The sequence below is a fragment of the Acinonyx jubatus genome, chromosome A1 (assembly GCF_027475565.1).
Source record: "Acinonyx jubatus isolate Ajub_Pintada_27869175 chromosome A1, VMU_Ajub_asm_v1.0, whole genome shotgun sequence".
In the NCBI taxonomy this organism is placed as follows: Eukaryota; Metazoa; Chordata; class Mammalia; order Carnivora; family Felidae; genus Acinonyx; species Acinonyx jubatus.
This window is the reverse complement of record NC_069380.1, coordinates 6,912,912-6,931,738: the sequence shown is the minus strand read 5'-3', so window position 1 is coordinate 6,931,738 and position 18,827 is coordinate 6,912,912. Positions and strand designations below refer to the sequence as shown.

Sequence of the window (18,827 nt, the reverse complement as noted above, 5' to 3'; positions counted from 1 at the left end):
CAAGCAGATTCCCCGTCTGCGGGCGGGTGGATTAGGAGACACCCGAAGTCCCTCCCAACTACAATGATCCGCAGTGTGATGCTCTGTGTGTGTCAGGGTTGAGGGGATGCAAGGCGGGAGGAATGTATGGCGTAGACCTCGGTGCCTGGAAGGGGGGTAGCAGGGCCGTCCCCGGAGACAGGAAAATGATAAGGAAGGACTGATTTGGAAAAAGCAAGGTGACTCTGGTTTTGGACAAATGTGTTCCCTTTGGATGGCGGAAGGGGAGTTTTTGTTCCCCGAAGTATTTTAGGAGGTCTCCCCGGGAGGTGAGTGCTGAAGAAAGAATAGAGAAAGGATGGGAGAGAGGAGCCGGTTGGGAGGGAGCCCCGCCCGGGCAAGGCTGAGTCTTCCCCGGGGTAGAAACAGCTTTGGTCAGCAGTCTGCTGTCATCGGCCCGCTGCTGTCACCCCCTCTGCCATGTCCCGCCTTACTGCTGTCGGCGGCCTCTGAAACTTTGACTTTCCCACTTGGGCTGAGTCTACAGAGGCCTGCGCTGGTTAAAGGAGAGGCTAGCTGGGCAGGGGTGGCGGGGGCGGGAGGGGGGGTGGGGCAGGAAATCTGCCCAGCACTGGCTGGCTCTCAGGTGACAGACAGTCTTGGGCACCAATCATCCTAAGCCAGGAAAGGGTTGGCGGGGAGTGGCGGGGTGCAAACCCACCTTCAAGAAACAATCGGGGGGTCGGGCCTCGGATTGTGGGGCCAGACTGGGAGCGCGGGGGGCGGGTTCCCAGAAGGATGAGTGGATTAGCCAACCGCTGCGGTTTCATGTCCGTGCCTCTCCCCCCCCCAACGAATTGCCCCCCTTCCTGCCCAGTCTGCCCTCCCCCCTGGGAAGCCCCCCCCCCCCCCCCCCCCCCCCCCCCCCCCCGTCCACCTGTAAGATTCGGCTGAGGCTCTTCTGCCTGGAAAAGCCCCAGCCCAGCTCCCAGGCGCCGCCCGGCCGCAGCTTAGCCCGCGGAACCGCATTTCTTACTTTTTTCTTTAAACAAGTCTATCTCCTTTCCGGACAGTTAGCAGCTTGAAGACGGGGGCTGTGTTCTATCTCTGTGTGTCACCCTGGGGCTCAGCCGGCCACCTGGTAGGCGGTGAGCGCTGAGCGGATGGAGAGTGATGAAGAGGGGAGGGGCTGGGGGAATGAATGAACGAACGAACGAATGAATGAATGAAATGTCATGCTAACCACCCTGACTGGAGTGACGTAAGGACGTTCGGGAGCGTGGAAGCTCTTCCCGGTCCCTATCTGACCGTCCTCACAACCGGGTCGTGGCCGTCCTTGGGCCGGGTGGTTCCGGGCGACAGGCAGACAGCAGCAGCAAGAGAGCAGAATGTGGAACCTGTCTGTCCTCTGCGCCAGGACCCGTAGCTGCGGGCGGACCAGGATTAAACCAGCTCGTCGGTAACAGCTCCGTGCTCCCCGCCAGGGCCACGGGCCGTGTGACTTCCCCGCCTCTGGACCAGTGATTTTCTTTTAGGAGACAAATCTCAGCCACTGCTTCTCATGTAAACCATCGGTTGTCCGCCTGTCACGTTTAAGCGTGTGCTGTTGGCTTGTCACACACCCGCACGCCCTCTACCAGTGACACCGGTCTGCATCGACACGTGCCTGTGCTTTGTCCAACGGACGCTCCCTGAGCCCTGGAAGGTACGGTCGGTGGGTGTCTGCATCATTTCCTTCTCTGGGCAGAACAGAACACCAACACGAAGAAAACTCCAGAACAGGATGTGGCCTTGAACGGCACCCACCGAGAGCTGTTTCCCCAGTTACTTAGCCTTGAAGCCTGCCCGCTCGGGAGGAGGATTGAAGTGGTCAGTCCATCCCAGCTCTGCTATTCGTTGGCTGGGTCACGTTGGGCCAGTTACTTACCTCCTCTGGGCCTCGGCATTGTCAGCTGCCAGACTGAGATAATGACGACACCCACACAGAGACCGTGTGCGGAACTCTCTCTGACGGTTCTCGAACGCGGATCGCAGCATCTGGGTTTGTCTGGCAGTGACCCCGGCTTTTCCTCCGTTCACCCCAGCGTTCAATCCGGGCGCAAAAGACCCCTCCAGGACACTGTCCTTGAGAGGTTGGGGTCAGGCCTCCAAACCCACATCTTTCCGTGAGAGAGGTCTCGTTCACCCCTGCCCCTAACCGCCTTGGACCTTATTTGCTTTTTCAAGCCAGACGGCATGAACATGAGATTAGATGGCAACCGGCCAAGCAGCGCCCGGTCTGAGGCACACCCACGGCCCGGGAGCATCGAGAACACGCAAAGCCCAAGGACTCTCGGCAGATATTTATTAAATGCATCACGCTGATGGCACAGGCCTTGACTGCAGCTCTCTCTGGAAAAATCATTATTATTTCCCCAGCCGGTAAGTCGGCGTGTGTTTATCTTCCGCGTATTTTTTAACCGAGATACGTTACGGTTTCCCTTTATGGTGGTTAATGCTCAGCATGCCAATTACTTCGGATTTATTCTGTTTGACATCATCTCCTAAATTGGATTTTTGCCTCTTTGCGCCCTGATAACTCATCCAGGCAGCCACTTTATTGCTTCTGTTCGTAATACCTGAAGCCGTGCGCTTATTAGTTATTCAGACCATTCCTTGGCGTCCCCGTTTCCGTGCAAGGAGCTGGCACAGATCTTCTTGGGCTGGTGGGACGGGTGCCCTATCTTGCCTTCCTGGCTGCAAGGTCCTCTCTGCTGACCAAGACTGTGCCTAGAGGCTACGGTTCCCGGGCAAGCCGACGTTGTCTGCTGTTGGGGACAAGTTTCCACCACTCAGCAAAGCTGGTCCTACTGTTCCAGGATACATCTCTCAGCCGGTGCGGTTGCCTCCTGGGTGGGCTCTTCCACTTCCCGGATGTCTCCCCCAAGCCAGGTTGTCTTTCAGGGTCGCGAGGCCACACAGAACCTGGGCAGGTGCACCAGCACCCCTGACAAGAGGCAGCCTGTAGGGGGATGAGCGCGGGTCCCTGAGCCAGGCGTCAGCCTTCTGACTCAGGGCGAGCGACCTGGCCTTCTCGGCTCCATTTCCTCCCCCAGCAAAATGAGGGTAATAAAGAGAACCTACCTCAAAAGGCGGATGACACATTAGAGATAATTATGCTAGGTCTGGGTCTATGCCGACTAAGCCTTATGTAAGCCCCTAAATCAACAACCCTTGGCATTTCCAAAGCATGAGCTGGGTGGCCCTTCCCTCTCCACCAAATGCTTTTCCAGCTGACTCAGGTCATGACCCAGCAGGGACCCTCAGGTCCTCGTGAACGGCACCCCAGCCATGGTGTCGGCCGTGCCCTTGCGTCTGCCTTAGCCTACTTTGGTGGGATGGGACACGTAGACCACGGATGCTGGTGTTGAAGCCTCAAGGACCCCCAAAACTGAGGCCATAGAAGAAACCCAAAGATCAAGGCTGTCGAGGGCACAGATCCACCTCCCGTGGCCGCTGAACTTGCTGGCCCCGTGGAGCCTGTTGTGGTCATGCTCTGGATGGCAGGGGGCACTTCTCTCCACTTCCATTGGCCATTTCATTGTGCCTCTTCCACTGAGGCTACGTTCAGGGTGGGCAGGCAGATGACAGGTGATGGATCCCAGAAGGTCTTTGAACCCGACCTGCTCCTCCCCGCCACCCCACCCCCCCCACCCCCGGCCAGCCCCAGCCCATCCATCCACTGTTTTAACCACTCCAACTGTATCACCTACAATTCCCCAGGCATCGTGCTGGGCCCTGGGATACAGTGGTGAACAAAATCAGGGCAGTCCCTGGCCTCGTGGAGCTCACAGGCTGGTAGGGGACAGTTGTAAGCCACTGCAGTAAATGCTCCAACAAGGACGCATAGGGTGCTCTGTCTTGGGGTACTGGGCACCCGTGAGGTCAGGAAAGGCTTCCCAGAGGCTCCAAACTTGGCCAGCAGCTCTTTCACCTCTGGGAGGCCCTCTTTCCAGAAGCCTCCTCAAACAGACTCCCCACAGGGCACTCCACGGGTCGTGCAGGCAAGTCAGACAGCCCTCCATCCTGGGGATGCCCCGCGCAGGCTTGAAATGGGAGCCTGACGCACCCAAGCAACGTGCCCAGCACCGTGCCTGGCCCAGAGCAAGTCAGTGAAAGGAAAAGGGAACTTTTTTAATCCTTCCAGGCTTTTAGCCAAAGAGAGGGGCTTATCTGCTTCGGGTAGTCATTTACCAAACACTCCTTCTTCCATGGACTCAGCAGAGGTGCGGGTTACTGACAGAAGTCACATGACAGCGGACCCAGGACACCTGCAGGGACACACTTCCCTTGAGACCCCTGGGCTTCCCATAAGGGCTTATGAATCTTCGCCCGCGGTGATTTCTCGCAGCTTTATTTTGCTGACGAAATAGCAGTAACTTGCCTTTCCCGTAGCAAGGAGGTTTTCTTTCTTTCCCTCCTCTTCTTCTCATTTGCCTCTCTGTGTTTTCCTGTCCGCCAACATCCGCTTCTCTCTTGGCTCCAAAGTAAAGCAAATTAACCAGGACGAAAATGCTCCGTGAAGAGGCATCCTCATCCAGCAGCAGCTCCCAGCAAAGGGAAATTTGCATCTCTTCAATCCCTCCTAATTATCCATTTCCTTTCTCCTCCCATTTTGAACATAATGGCTGCGCGAGGAGTTTCTCCCTAGGTGAGAATCTGAAGCAGCGAAGGGGCCAGTAATGACTCAGCCTTCTTTCCCAGACTCGCGGGTATTGGTGATCGTCGGCCGAACATTCCTGAGAGGTGAGGGAAAAGAGCGTGTTGTCGCGCCGTTATCGCTTTGCTGTTGGATATTTACTGCCCACTTATAGTGCGTTTGGTGGGAAGTGGCGCCACGGAAAGTTCAAAATCAATCCTGAGAACAATGCTTTCTCCAACTTGTAGCTTGTGGTTGAGGTTTGGTTGCACGTGCATTTACAGGCGGTGAAGGTAAGTGGCTGGATCAAATAGCCGGGCTTGGAACCTGCCTCCTTAGAAGGCAGCTCCCCCCCTCCCTGCCCCCCATCGAACGGAGGTCACAGACTTGCCCCGCCCCACCCCCACCTGCTAAAACTGGAGCCTGCCTAGCCGTTACCATGGTAACGATAGGATCCGCTGCATTTTTTTTTTTTAAATGGGTGACTTTTTACTGCCAGTCACTGCCTCCAGTTCAGACCCATCCCAAGCTGCAGACCTGGAGACAGAGTCGCTTCCTGGGCATCTGTCTCTTCATGGGGTCACCCAGTCACCTCAAACTCAACCCGTCTGAAGCTGACCGAGAACGTTCCCCGCTAGAACCTACCTGTGCCTCCTTCCAGCCTCTCGTCGCCTTCAGGCACGATGGAGTTGGATAGACGGCACGCCTGCTCAGCTTCTAGAAAGGAAGACGGGAATTAGGTTAGCGGAACAGCAACGTTTAAGAGAAGGCCAGCGAGGGCTAAGGGCGCGGTGCCCTTCAAACATTCGCGTTGGCTGCTTGCGGGAAAGCCAAAGTCATTCAAGGAAAAGCCATTCGCTCATCATGGAGAAGTGTCCACGGCCATGGTGAGCCCCGAGAGCTGGGTCACACAGGAACTGTGGACAGCTACCCGCAGGGAGTGACATGGCCAGGGTGAGTCCCTTTCTCACCGACCTGCCGGCAGATGGAAGTGCAGAGAGTGAAAGATGAAGGGGGGTGGGGGGGGTGCGGGGAGCAAAAGCTGTTCTGGAGACTTCCAAAATGGGAGCGGCTGGCCCTTGGGAAATCTGGCAGCAATGGTCTCAAGACCATCCCTGCCTGGTCTGATGGCCTCCCACCTGCCCCCCCTGCACTATTGAGCTGTCTATACCAGAGCCCCGGAAACGCCCCCACACCTGTGACCCCAGCCCAAACCCGGCCCTGGATGTGGAGCCAAATGCCTTCCACCTTCCTTGGCTCTCCTTCTGATCGGCACTGGAGCTCTTCAGTCCCCCCCTGCTGGCCCACGGCGCCATCATAATCTCGAGGGATGCTTTTATCTACCCACCCTGGTAGTTGCTTTTCCTGTTAGCCTTACCCTCCTGAAACAATGCATTTAGAGAGAAATGCAGAATCGAAAGCTATGCATGTAGCATCCAGAGCAAAGCTGCCTGAGGCCTGAGCTGGAAGGATCACCTCAAAGCCAGCTGCCCTGATATTTAGAAGTTTCCTTACGAACGGACAGCTGCCCCCCCCCCCCCCCCCGCACCTGCTGGTGAGCACAGCCACGGAGGCACCGGGCTTTCCTGCCACCCGGTGAGCACAGGGTGGCCTCCCGGGGGTCCGGACAGGCAGGGCCCCCGGCAGCAATTTTGATGGCGTGGAGGCAGCAGGGGCAGGGTGACGAGAACCAGCCCAAGTTCACGGTGGCCTTTTGACGGTGACCTAGATGTACAATCATGAAGCTAGAGGCTGGCTGCCTGCTCTTCAAGGGCTGAAAGACCTGTCCTGGGGTGTGACCCGATTTATAAGCCGCTTTCCATGTGGCACTGATTCTGTAAGCAAGCTAGTATCCTCTACGGGGCGCCTTTCTGACGAAACTCACTTGGGAGGATTCTGTCCTCTGCAAGTCCACCCTGAGCCCAGACTCAGGGTCTGCAAACTGCCAAGCTCTTGTGTGCATGGCATTGCAAAGAAGAGATTTTAGGGGAAAAGGAATTATGTATACAGTGGTGTTTGTGCATGCGTGTGTGTGCGTGTGTGCGAGCGTAGTTTAGAAAATCACTTGTTACACGACAAATATATATGAGCCTTCAAAAAGACATTTTGTTTGAAGATAGTCATTATACAATAGATGACTCAGTCAACACCACGTCCAAGTGATGGAAATTACCATCCCCACTGAGGCGCGACAGACATCGTGTGCCCTCGGCTGCGAGACTTTGGGAAGGACATAATGTCACTTTTTCCATCGCCAGTGGGGGATTCACAGCTTCGATCCAATCATGAGGAAACACCAAACAAACCCCAAATAAGTGGCATTCTATTTACAAGGTGGGGAGGGAGGCGCTGATGAGGAATTGAATTCCTTAAAAATGTTGCTGTCATGGGTGGCTCAGTCGGGTGAGTGTCCGACTCTTGACCTCCGCTCAGGTCTTGATCTCAGGGTCGTAAGTTCGAGCCCCGCCTGGGGCTCTGTGCTGGCTGTGACGCCTACTTAAAACAAAATGTTGCTGTCATAAAAGATAAAGGCCGAGGAAATGTTCCAGATTAAAAGAAGCTAAAGAGACATCACAACTAAACAGAATACCTGATCCTAGGCTGGAGCCTGGCCTGGAGTAAAGCCCATTATAGGTATATATATTTTTTTAATGTTTATTTATTTCTGAGAGACAGAGCGCGAGGCAGGGAGGGCCAGAGAGAGAGGGAGACAGAATCGGAAGCAGGCTCCAGGCTCTGAGCCATCAGCACAGAGCCCGATGTGGGGCCCGAACACGCAAACTGCAAATCATGACCTGAGCCGAAGTCGGTCGCCTAACCAACTGAGCCACCCAGGAGCCCCTGGAGTAAAGTACATTATTGAGCCAACTGACAAAATTTGGGAGATGAACAGTAGACTGTTAAAAGTATGAAGCTGACGATTCTGGGTTTGTGTAAATGAATATCCTCGTTCTTGGAAAACACATTGAAGTATTCCAGAGCAAAGGTCCTTGGTGTTATGTAGCTTACTCCCAACGGGTTCCGAAAAAAATTGAGAGAGAGGAAGAAAGAAGGGAGCAGGGGGACAAAGAAAATAGGACAGTAAAGCCGATGGGTTAAAATGTTACCAATACGGTGACTCTAAGTAAAAGGTGTGTAAGACATCCTTTGTACTATTCTTATTTTTTGCAGTTTTTCTGTAAACTTGACATTACGTCCAAGTAAAAAGTTAAAACAAATGCCGTTTCTCTACCTCTGTATTTTAGATCTTGCCAGAATTAGGATGCCTGCCTCCTCGGGGCCAGGCCAGCTCTAATTCTCTCGGTGGGAAGGAGACAGAGCCACAGACACCCCGGGGTACAGCCCACAGCTCCTGTCCCTCGATGTCCCGTGAGCACACTGCCGAGCAAAGTCCAGGTTGACTCGCACCACGCCTGTCCTCTGTCTGAAGGGAGCCTTCGAGCACCCAGCCTGTCCTGGACCCCATGGCAGGGGCCACTTTCATTGCCCTGGAAGAGACCACAGCACAGCTGTCCACCCCTTGCTGGGCCATGGGCACAGGGTGGGGGGAGCACAGTGGTTCTGCTCAGTTTCTAAAACTGTCAGGCCTTTGGTACTAATCGTGATCTTCCATTACCCTTTTCAAGAGACTGAGTGACAAGCCTCCTCCTAATTTAAAAAAAAATAATAATAACATTTATTTCTGAGAGAGAGACACAGTGCGAGCAGGGGAGGGGCAGAGAGAGAGAGGGAGACACAGAATCCAAAGCGGGCTCCGGGCTCTGAGCAGTCGGCACAGAGCCCGACGCAGGGATCGAACTTAGAAATTGCAAGATCATGAGCTGAGCCGAGGTCGGACGCTTCACCGACTGGGCCACCCGGGCCCCAAACCTCCTCTTTGTTTTAAAGAAACGTAAGACACGAACAAGCAGATTGTTTATCTTAAGACTCAGTGAGGCTTTGTCCCCAGGATGTACATCACTGTTAGGACAGCAGAGGGAATCTTGGGAAAGAAACCCCTGGGGAAAGTGATCCAAAACCAGATGCTGAAAGTAGGTTGAAAGCAGCAAAGTGTGAGGTTCCAGGGACACAACGGTAGACAAGGGAGGTCCAACCGAAGAGCTGGTGTCCCCACAGTTGGGCAGATCCTGGAGGCCCAGGGCCAGCGGTCACCCCAAGGAAGCCAGTCAGAAGAAGCAAGACTCGGCCACACGTCTAGGGTGAGAAGAGGCAAAGCTGCAGCTCAGAGCCTCGAGGACCCTAGGCCTGCCACACAACAGGGTCCCAACCCTGCTGCAGGATTGGGCCCCAATGTCAGGGTAGAGGGGCTACCAAAAGACCTTGTGCTGAGACCAAGTCCACTAGGACTTTTCCAACTGCAAGGAACAGAACCCCACCATGACCTAGGGGAGCCCAGGATGCTAGGCTATCCGTGGAAGCCAAGAGCAGAGTTGATGCTGGACCCAGGAACCTAAACTGGAAATAGAATCATGGAGGAGCTTCAACACCACCCCCTTGGGTCCTTGTCTCTGCTTCCGTCTGCAATTTGCTTCATTTCTCTCTTTTGGATCCGCTTTCTCTGTCTCTCAGACCCCATAGCTGCAAATGGAAGTGGCCAACAACGTCCACACCACGGTTAGCCGCCCAGAGAAAGAGAGACTGAGTTTTCTGTCAGGCCCGGTGGTAAGCTCCTTTGTGAGGGGATGGCTCAGATTTTGTAGTTTGCCCACCCCGGGGGCTAAGTGACTTTAGAAGGAAGCCTGGTTGCATTGTTAAAAACATGGCAGCCTCTGGGGCGCCTGGGTGGCTCAGTGGGTTGAGCATCCGGCTTTGGCTCAGCTCATGATCTCGCGGTTCGTGGGTTCAAGCCCTGCGTTGGGCTCTGTGCTGGTGGCTGAGAGCCTGTGGCCTGCTTCGGATTCTGTGTCTCCCTCTCTCTCTCTCTGCCCCTCCCCTGCTTCTGCTCTGTCTCTCTCTAAAATAAATAAACATTAAAAAAAAGGTTTTTAAACATGGCGGCCTCCAGGGATAGATGGATGGATAGATGGATGGATGGATGGATGGATGGATGGATGGATGGAGTGTGGGCGTGGCAGTTCCCCAGAAGACTGAGAAGACCACCCAACAGAATACGGTCCAGAGGGGGTCTACTGAGGCAGGCTGCAGAATTAGGGGACTTTGTTATATGTCTCGGCTTCAGGGCTGCTTCTTTGGGGCTATTCTGACAAAGCCTGAGACGGGTTGTCACTGGGCATGTGATTGATAAAGGGTCTGATTGACAACCAAAGCCTGTAACTCAAGAGACAAATGTGAAGCCCAGGGGTGAGGATTAGGCGCTGACTTCTCTTAGGACCAGGACTTCTTGACATCCCTGCTCTCGCCAGTTAGGTGAACACATCAGGAATGGCCCTGTCATGTGCCTCTGTGCTCGGCGCTTGGCACTCAGCACTGCCTGGGCTCTCCTGGGAGAGAGTGGGGGGGGGGCTTCTCCCTCTGGGGTGGAAACAGCCTGAGAGGCAGGCAGTGGGCAAGGTTTGCTGGGGGGGAGGGGTTGGAAAGAATCCAGCGAACGGGGGCAGAGAGGAGAGCCGCGCAGGCAAGACCTGTCCCCCCCCAGAGCCCAGCTGGGAGAAGGTTCCAGGGAGGCTGGAGGCATGCCTGCAGAGAGCAGGGAGAGCCACACTACCAGGTGGCTTGGCCCCTGTGACCAGCTTTGTCCCCAGCACCCCATTCCCGGGTTGCATCCCTACATTACGAGGGGCAAACGGCTCGGCCCTGAGAGGTAGCCACTCATTCATTCATTCGCCATTGAACTAACATTTTTTAATTCACGTATACATCAAGCTCTGTGCTCTAGCGAGCATTCTGGGATGAAGTCGGATGAGACAGCCACAGAAGCCTTAACACAATCCATACTTTAAGGTAAGGACGAGCAGAGTGCCCGGGAGAAGAGGGGGAGTCCCAGGGGCACCTGGGTGAACTGGGGACAGCTTTGTGGAGGAGGAATTTTGAGCCGAGTTGTAAAAGATGACCCCACAGAGTGTGCTATAGCAGAGCGAACCCTGAATGCGTGTTCGGGATCCCTGGGTTTTTGCCCTGAGTCTGTGACCACGGCGTGGGGGCTAAGTCAAGGCATGGGAAGGGTCAAGGGTGCAGAACATAAGGAAACATCACTGTCAGGGTCGTGCAGACGCAGGCTGAGCAGCTCCCTAAGTCGGGAGCCCCAGGGCCCTGGCTTCGCCACCCCTGCCCCAGGCCCCAGCTCAGATTCCACCTCTAGCTTTGTCTTCTTAGCAAGTCACTTCGCAGGCTGGGCTCCGCTTCTTCATCGAAAGGCCCTGGGCTGGCTCGGGAGGTGGAGGGAGGACCCCCCTCTCTCTCAAAGAGCCCATGATCGTTCCTCCGCAGGGTGGCAGGTGCATTAGCGGACCTCACTGCGGAGTCCCAGGTAGGTGCCCAAAGAACGGACGGAGCCCCCCTCACGCCTCGAGCCAGGCCCCGGGGCCTGGAATAAGTATTCTCTTTTCTTTTGCTCTCTCTGCTTTTCCTGCTTCCTGGTAGCTTCAGGCTCCCTCCTCCAGGTAGCTCGGGAAGCCGAAGTCACTGCATCCCTGTTCACAGTGAAGGAATTAGATTTCTAATAAGGTCTGTGTCGGAAATGAGCTTCTTAAACACCAGGCTGAGCAGTTCCACATTATAACTGAGGGGAAAAGAGCCTGAAAAACCATTAAGCTCTGTGTTTGGGGAAAGGAAGATGAGCCACGAGAGAAGGCCCTCCCAAGGACTCTGTCTGCAAAATTATTGGTGTGAGACGCGGGGTGGGGTATGGATTTTCTGGCCTCTCCTGTCAAGTAGAAAGAAGGAGGTACTTGGGGCAATGTTTAGGGGTTGGACACCTTGCAATGGCAGCTGGCTTCTGGCCCTGCGGAGCTCAGATCCTTCTATCTGACCGACTACTGAACAATCCATTCGGACGCTCCCACGAGGACCCCAAATTCAACGTGCCCTAAACAGGATGTATCATCCCTTCCAAACCATTACCCGGCCATGCTCCCCACCACGGACCATCTGGTCTCCTAGCAGGAAACCACGGAGTCCCTAGATGTTCTGGACAATCCCCTCGCACTCATCCAGTGCAACACCTGTTGCTGAAGCCCTGAGGTCGAGCCCCCAGGGGGTTCACGATGCCCTTGCCTCTGCGTTTTCTCCCCCATTGCCCTCATCACTTCTTGCCTGGATCATGCAGTGGCCTCCTAACCCACCCCCCTCTTCAGCCCAGCTCTTTTCCAGAGAACCAAACTCATCACCACCCAGATTAAGAGAGAGAGAGAGAGCACCGCCCTTTCCTTAGTGGCCCCTGAAGCCCTCCCTGGACTCCTTCTTGCTCCCCCTGACAAGGACCACGGTCCCGACTCTCACTAGGCTTTTGCATTCTCTACACACATTCCAGAGTCAGATTCTGGGGTTCTGGAGAACTAATCTGTTTTTTTTTTTTTTTAATGTTTTATTTATTTTTGAGAGAGAGAGAGACAGTGTGAGCGGGGGAAGGGCAGAGAGACAGGGAGACACAGAATCTGAAGCAGGTTCCAGGCTCTGACCTATCAGCACAGAGCTCGATGCAGGGCTCGAACCCGCAAAGTTGCGAGATCATGACCTGAGCCGAACTTAGACGCTTAGCCGACCCAGCCACCCAGCTGGGTTTTTTTAATTGAGATTTTATTGACTCTCTAGATTAACCAGAGTGAGATTGACATCTTTAAAACATCAAGTCTCTAATCCACATCTGTTCTTTTTTTTTAGTGCTTATTTATTTATTTTTGAGAGAGAGAGAGAGAGAAGGAGAGAGAGAGTGTGCGAGCAGGGGTGGGGCAGAGAGAGAGGGAGAGAGAGAATCCCAAGCAGGCTCAGTGCTGTCAGTACAGAGCCTGATGCAGGGCTTGAACTCATGAACCGTGAGATCATGACCTGAGCTGATACCAAGAGTCAGATGCTTAACTGACTGACCCACCCAGGCGCCCCTCCAAGTCTGTTCTAATCTGTCTGTTCCTCTGGGTCTACTTTCACACATTTCAATAAAGACCACAGAAGTCTTGTAAACATTTAGTTTTATTTGTTTGGGGGATTTCTATGCCGTCCTCTGTTTGTTGCTATTATATCAAAATGTAATTGCTTTTATATTGATCTTGGATCCAGAAGCCTTTCATTTCATTTAATTTAATTTCTGCAGAACCTACATGGTTTTTTGAGCAGCATTACCAAAAGTGTGTTCCTTTATGGGGCGCCTGGGTGGCTCAGTCGGTTAAGCATCGATTTCGGCTCAGGTCACGATCTCACGGTGCGTGACTTTGAGCCCCGCATCGGGCTCTGTGCTGACAGCGCACAGCCTGGAGCCTGCTTCGGATTCTGTGTCTCCCTTTCTCTCTGCCCCTCCCTTGCTAATGCTCTCTCTCTCACTCTCTCTCAAATAAACATTAAAAAAATTTTTTTAAAAAAAGAGAGATAACAGGATAAAACGAGGCCATGGGGCGCCTGGATGGCTGAGTCGGTTAAGCGTACGACTTTGGCTCAGGCTCCGATCTCACGGTTCATGATTCGAGCCCTGCATCAGGCTTTCCGTGTGGGGCCCATTCAGATCCTCTGTCCCCCTCTCTGTACCCCTTCCCCACTTGCGCTCTCTCATAAAAATAAATAGACATTAAAAAATAATAGTAATAAAAACAAAGCCGTGACATTCTGGAGGCAGATAGTTTACAGATCACCCACACAGGCATTTTGCCTTTTGACCTCTCCCTCCTATCCCCCTTGGGACCTTGTCACTGCTGTTAGGCGTGTTTTCTAGAAGGCAGGAAGAGAACGATTTTATTTTCCACAAGCACCCCTGGTAAGCATTTAGAAAAAGGTAAAAGTTCAAACTTGCCTAAAATGGGGATTTGGAGCAACCTTTTAATGCCAATTAATTCCCTGTGTTTTTCCAGATGAATTCCTCTGCAGCCTTTGGTGACAGCGCTCTGTCTGTGAATGTAGCACCAGACAGGGGAGAGCGGTGTCCAGGCAAAAGCTTCAGGAACTCCCGCTCGGGCTAGGAGTTCACGTCAAGTATGTTGGGTGTATCCCCCCAGATGTCGTACTACAGTTACCTCCTAGAAGAGAAAAAATATTGGGGGAATCAAACTGCCTGACTCGGAAAGCTGATTGTTTTCCTTCCTTTTATCTGTTTCTTGGGGGAAAAAAAGAGTTCTTTTTTTTTAAGAGTTTATTTTTGTTTATTTATTTTTATTTTAGAAAGAGAGAGAGAGAGAGGGAGGGAAGAAGTGGGAGAGGGGCAGAGGGAGAGAGAGAGAGAGAGAGAGAGAAAATCTTAAGCAGCTCCTACACTCAGCTCAGAGCCCAACACAGGGCTCAATCTCAGGAACCGGGAGATCATGACCTGAGCCTAAATCAAGAGTCAGATGTTTAACCAACTGACCCATCCAGGAGCTCCAGGAGAAAGAATTCTTTTTTTTTTTTTTTTTTTAACATTTATTTATTTTGAGACAGAGAGAGACAGAGCATGAATGGGGGAGGGTCAGAGAGAGAGGGAGACACAGAATCTGAAACAGGCTCCAGGCTCTGAGCAGTCAGCACAGAGCCCGACGTGGGGCTTGAACTCACGGACAGTGAGATCGTGACCTGAGCCAAAGTCGGACGCTTAACCAACTGAGCCACCCAGGCGCCCCGAGAAAGAATTCTTTAAAAAAAAAAATCCATGACTAACCCCCAAGCAGCTACGTTCTAGAACAAGCACATCCAGTATAATAAGCCTGATAAGCTATAGCGTTAGACCCTGACTCGCTAGCCTCAGCCAGGGTCCCGGGCTCAAGCACCAGAATATTCCTCGCAGAGCCTCTCGACTCACCTCTGCTGTGTTGTGTTTGCTGTCACCTCCCCGGAACTCAGCGTGTTTTGACTCCATCAGCTTCTAAACCGATGCCTCCCACACCATGCCAGGGCATGGGTATGATCGTTTCCTTCGGATGGGACAAACGTCTGAGGGCACGCTTACACGGGGGCGCCCCATCCTGGAAAACCTACTGCCCCCTGGGGGTCCCCGGAAGCAGCTGACACTTGCCACAACAGCAGGGGCGATTTCACAAAATTGCGTCTCCTGGTTAGAGCCCCACCTAACCCTCACTTGCTCATCAGACCAGCGACGCGACGGACGGAGGAGGGATCGTGGTGGCCTCCCACCTCGCCTTCACTTCAGTCGCCCCAAGTGATTAACAGATTAACCCTCCCCTCCAAATAAAACAAGGAAGGGGATCTGAAGGGTTTTGCGATGATGTCTGCTCACGGCCGCGCCCCTGCTAACTTCTTTCTTTTCAGTCTAATGAATTGTTTGTCATTCTCTTCCTCCCACTCAAAAATGTTCATGCTTAGGGATTTTTGTTTGTTCGTTTGTTTTGTTTTTTTATGGTTTCCAGTAAAAACCATGCTTGTTTTCCAGGACAACGTCTCTCCAATGTTTTGCACCGAAGCCTGACTCAGCATTTCATTGAGTCAGAAGTGGCTTCTCGTTTTTTAAATAGAGGTTTCCGGTCTTCCTGGACATTCAGAGCTAAGTTCTTCACTGAACCTTAACGAGATTCTGAATCGCGGTTTTCATTTTGCTTGGACGACTACTTGTGTTGCCGCGATACCGCTCTGAGAGTTTTTACGTCGGTGCAAACCAGAAATGGCTAAGTGCACGCAGCAGAGAAGGTAAGTCAGGCAGAGAAGATCCGTACCAGACCGCCGATAGCACTGAAGGGTCATCAAAAAGTGTGGCTGTAAAAAAAAAAAAGAGTGTTCTCAACAACAGCCAAATTATGGAAAGAGCCTAAATGTCCGTCAACTGATGAATGGATAAAGAAATTGTGGTTTCTATACACAATGGAGTACTACGTGGCAGTGAGAAAGAATGAAATATGGCCCTTTGTAGCAACGTGGATGGAACTGGAGAGTGTGATGCTAAGTGAAATAAGCCATACAGAGAAAGACAGATTCCGTATGGTTTCACTCTTATGTGGATCCTGAGAAACTTAACAGAAACCCATGGGGGAGGGGAAGGAAAAAAAAAAGAGGGTAGAGTGGGTGAGAGCCAAAGCATAAGAGACTCTTAAAAACTGAGAACAAACTGAGGGTTGATGGGGGCTGGGAGGGAGGGGAGGGTGGGTGATGGGTATTGAGGAGGGCACCTTTTGGGATGAGCACTGGGTGTTGTATGGAAACCAATTTGACAATAAACTTCATATATTGAAAAAAAAAGTGTTCATTTTTATTAAAAATTAAGTTAGGTACACTGATCTCTCTTTTGCAGGTATGTAGGTCATGTACATGTGCTTAAAATGCACAGAAAGGGGGCCTGGGGGACAGTGGTAACAGCTAGGGAGTTAGTGTGGAGGCGGGGAATCAAGGGTTCCTCAAAAGAATAAGAATAAAAATATACTATGATGCAGTAATTCCATTACAGGGTATTTCTACCCAAAGAAAACGCAAACACTAATTGAAAGAGAGATATGCCCCCAATGTTTTTTGCAGCATTATTTACAACAGCCATGATATGGAAGCAACCTAAGTGTCCACGGATAGATGCGTGGATGAAGAAGGAGAGGTACATGTGAAGAAGGAGAGGTACATGTGAGTATATATCAGTCATAAAAAAAAAAAAAATTAGATCTTGTCACTTATGACAACGTGGATGGACCCAGAAGGTACGCTAAGTGCAGTCAGACAGCGAAAGACAAAAGCCATATGATTTCATTTATATGTGGAATCTACAAGCGAAACAGACCCACAAATACAAAGAACACACCGATGGTTGCCTACGAGGGGAGGAGGGCCGGATATGGACAAAATGGGTAAAGGGAAGTGGGAAGATACAGGCTTCCAGTTATGGGATGAGTAAGTCACAGTGATGAAAGGCACAGCATAAGGCATATAATCAGTGGCATTATCGTTGTGCCGTGTGGGGACAGGTACCAGCTACAGTTGTGTGAGCGCCGTGTAACATACAGACTTGTCGAATCGCTACGCCGACACTAATGAACAACGTGGGCCAACTGTGCTTCAGGAAAAACTGATCAAGAATATGGGACACCTGGGGGGCTCAGTCAGTTAAGCATCTGACTTTTGATCTCAGCTCAGGTCATGATCTCACGGTTCGTGGGTTTGAGCCCCGTATTGGGCTCCGAGCTCACACTATGGAGCCTGCTTGGGATTCCCTCTCTCTGCCCCTCCCATGCTCTTTCTTTCTCTCAAAATAAGTAAATGGATTTTTAAAAGCCTATAAAAATAATAATAAAAAGGGGGAAACTTGGACACAGACAGACACAGAGGGAGGACCATGTGAAGACACAGGGAGACCCATCTACAAACCAGGAACGCCCGAAGCCATGAGACGCCAGAAGAGAGGCATGGAACAGATTCTCCTTCACAGCCGTCAGAATCCTGCCATCACCTGGATCTCAGGCTTACGGTTTCCAAAAGGTGAGACAGTATATTTCTGTTGTTTAAGCCGGAAAAAAAAAAAAGGTGGGGGGAGTGAGTTAAATTTCACTTTGATTACTTCTATGTCCCTGGATCTATTACAAGAAGAATGAATTACTTAGGTAATCTACATATGTGCGCATGCCTACACACATCAGTCTGTCTGTATATAAAAGAGAACAGTGACTTTAAACTTTATTACACTTCCGCAAAATTCATAGAGTAGTAGACTCACTCCTAGAGGGCTGAAAATTCTTCCTAAGCTTTAGCTTCTGGGCTTTGGAAGGCTGCCATGATTCTCAACCTCAGATGAATGCTGGAGTCATCAGGAGCTTTCAAATCTCAATGCCCACGCCATAGCCTGGACCAATGAAGTCAGAATCTCTCTAAGAGACACTGGCTCCAGCCTTTTTTAAAGCTCCCCAGGCAGTTTCAGCCTGTGACCAAAGTTGAGAATCAGTCTTACTCGGTAAACCCCTCAAGGGGAGCGTCTATGTCTGGTTTGTATTTCTGTGCTCACAGCACCGAAGTTAGTGACTTCTGTTAATATGGTGAGGAGATCTGGACCGTCCAATATTCTCAGAGGGGGTAAAAATCACAACGACCGGAAACTGAGTAATGTGTTAGAACTAATGCACCCAGATTCATAAGTTCCCATAGATAGCATCATGCCCCTTTAGTGCCTTCAGAACATGCATCTTTACACACACACACACACACACACACACACACACACACACTCCTGTGGTGGGTATCTCCTCTGAGCCTGGGAATTTGGTGGGGGGGTTTCTTTGGTCAGGTGATATAACCCAGTAGAGCAAAGTGAAAGCCGTCAACCAGCTGTGCATGGACGTCAACAAGACTGTAAACTGAATTTCTAAGTCACGGTTGAGCAGAACGCCCCGTGGGAAGGACCCCTCACCCTCCTCGTGAAATTGATGACATTCTTCCTGAGACATTGCCCGATCTTATCAGGGCCAGCGAGCTCCTTGGAACTTACCAACAAATCCTCACGAAGAGAGAATTTGGAAATTTGAAGGTCTTCAGATGTATCTGGGTTTTTTTTTTCTCGCAGATGGTGCCAAAGGCTTCCTCTACACCCTGCATAGCTGGGGTTGCTGGGTCTGGCGGCTTCCTCAAAAACTTTATAGCTTTCAATGTTATTGACCCTTGGCCCTATCAGGTCTGTTACAAGGGAGTTAATGCTGAGGGCAGAGGGTGCATTTTCATTGGGCAGCACATCCGGAATTACTCATGCTTGATATGGCCCTCTGAGCAGCTCAGGTGGTTATATTAACTGCCCAGCTGTCCATCTTTTGATGACAAGACCTCAGGGATAGAATGTCTGGTGTATGAGTGGATTATAACTCTGTTATAAATATCCCTATAATATAGTAATGAGGTACTTTAAAAAAGAATCTACATACAGGGCGCCTAGGTGGCTCAGGCGGTTAAGCGTCCAACTTCGGCTCATGTCATGTTCTCGCGGTTTGTGAGTTCGAGCCCCACGTCGGGCTCTGTGCTGACCTGGCAGCCGGCAGCTTGCTTCAAATTCTGTATCTCCCTCTCTTTCTCTGCCCTTCCCCGGCTCACACTCCGTCTCTCTCTCTCTCTCTAGAAAACAAATAAACATTAAAAATATTTTTTTAATATCTACATAACGCTCTACCTTGTGTCTTTCTTTAAC

General features: G+C 51.7%; 1 long non-coding RNA gene across 3 annotated transcripts; it reads left to right on the top strand.

The window, feature by feature from the left end:
• Positions 1 to 910: 910 nt before the first annotated feature.
• On the top strand, positions 911 to 15,790 carry LOC128313269 (uncharacterized). 3 transcript variants are annotated; one of them, XR_008293750.1, is made up of 4 exons: positions 911 to 2,400; positions 7,903 to 10,558; positions 13,612 to 13,732; positions 15,120 to 15,790. It is a non-coding gene; the product is annotated as an uncharacterized LOC128313269 (long non-coding RNA). The 3 variants fall into 3 exon arrangements; XR_008293737.1 differs by lacking the exon at positions 15,120 to 15,790 and adding an exon at positions 5,319 to 5,544 and having other exon boundaries at positions 13,612 to 13,858; XR_008293733.1 differs by lacking the exon at positions 15,120 to 15,790 and having other exon boundaries at positions 13,612 to 13,858.
• The last annotated feature ends 3,037 nt before the right edge of the window (positions 15,791 to 18,827 follow it).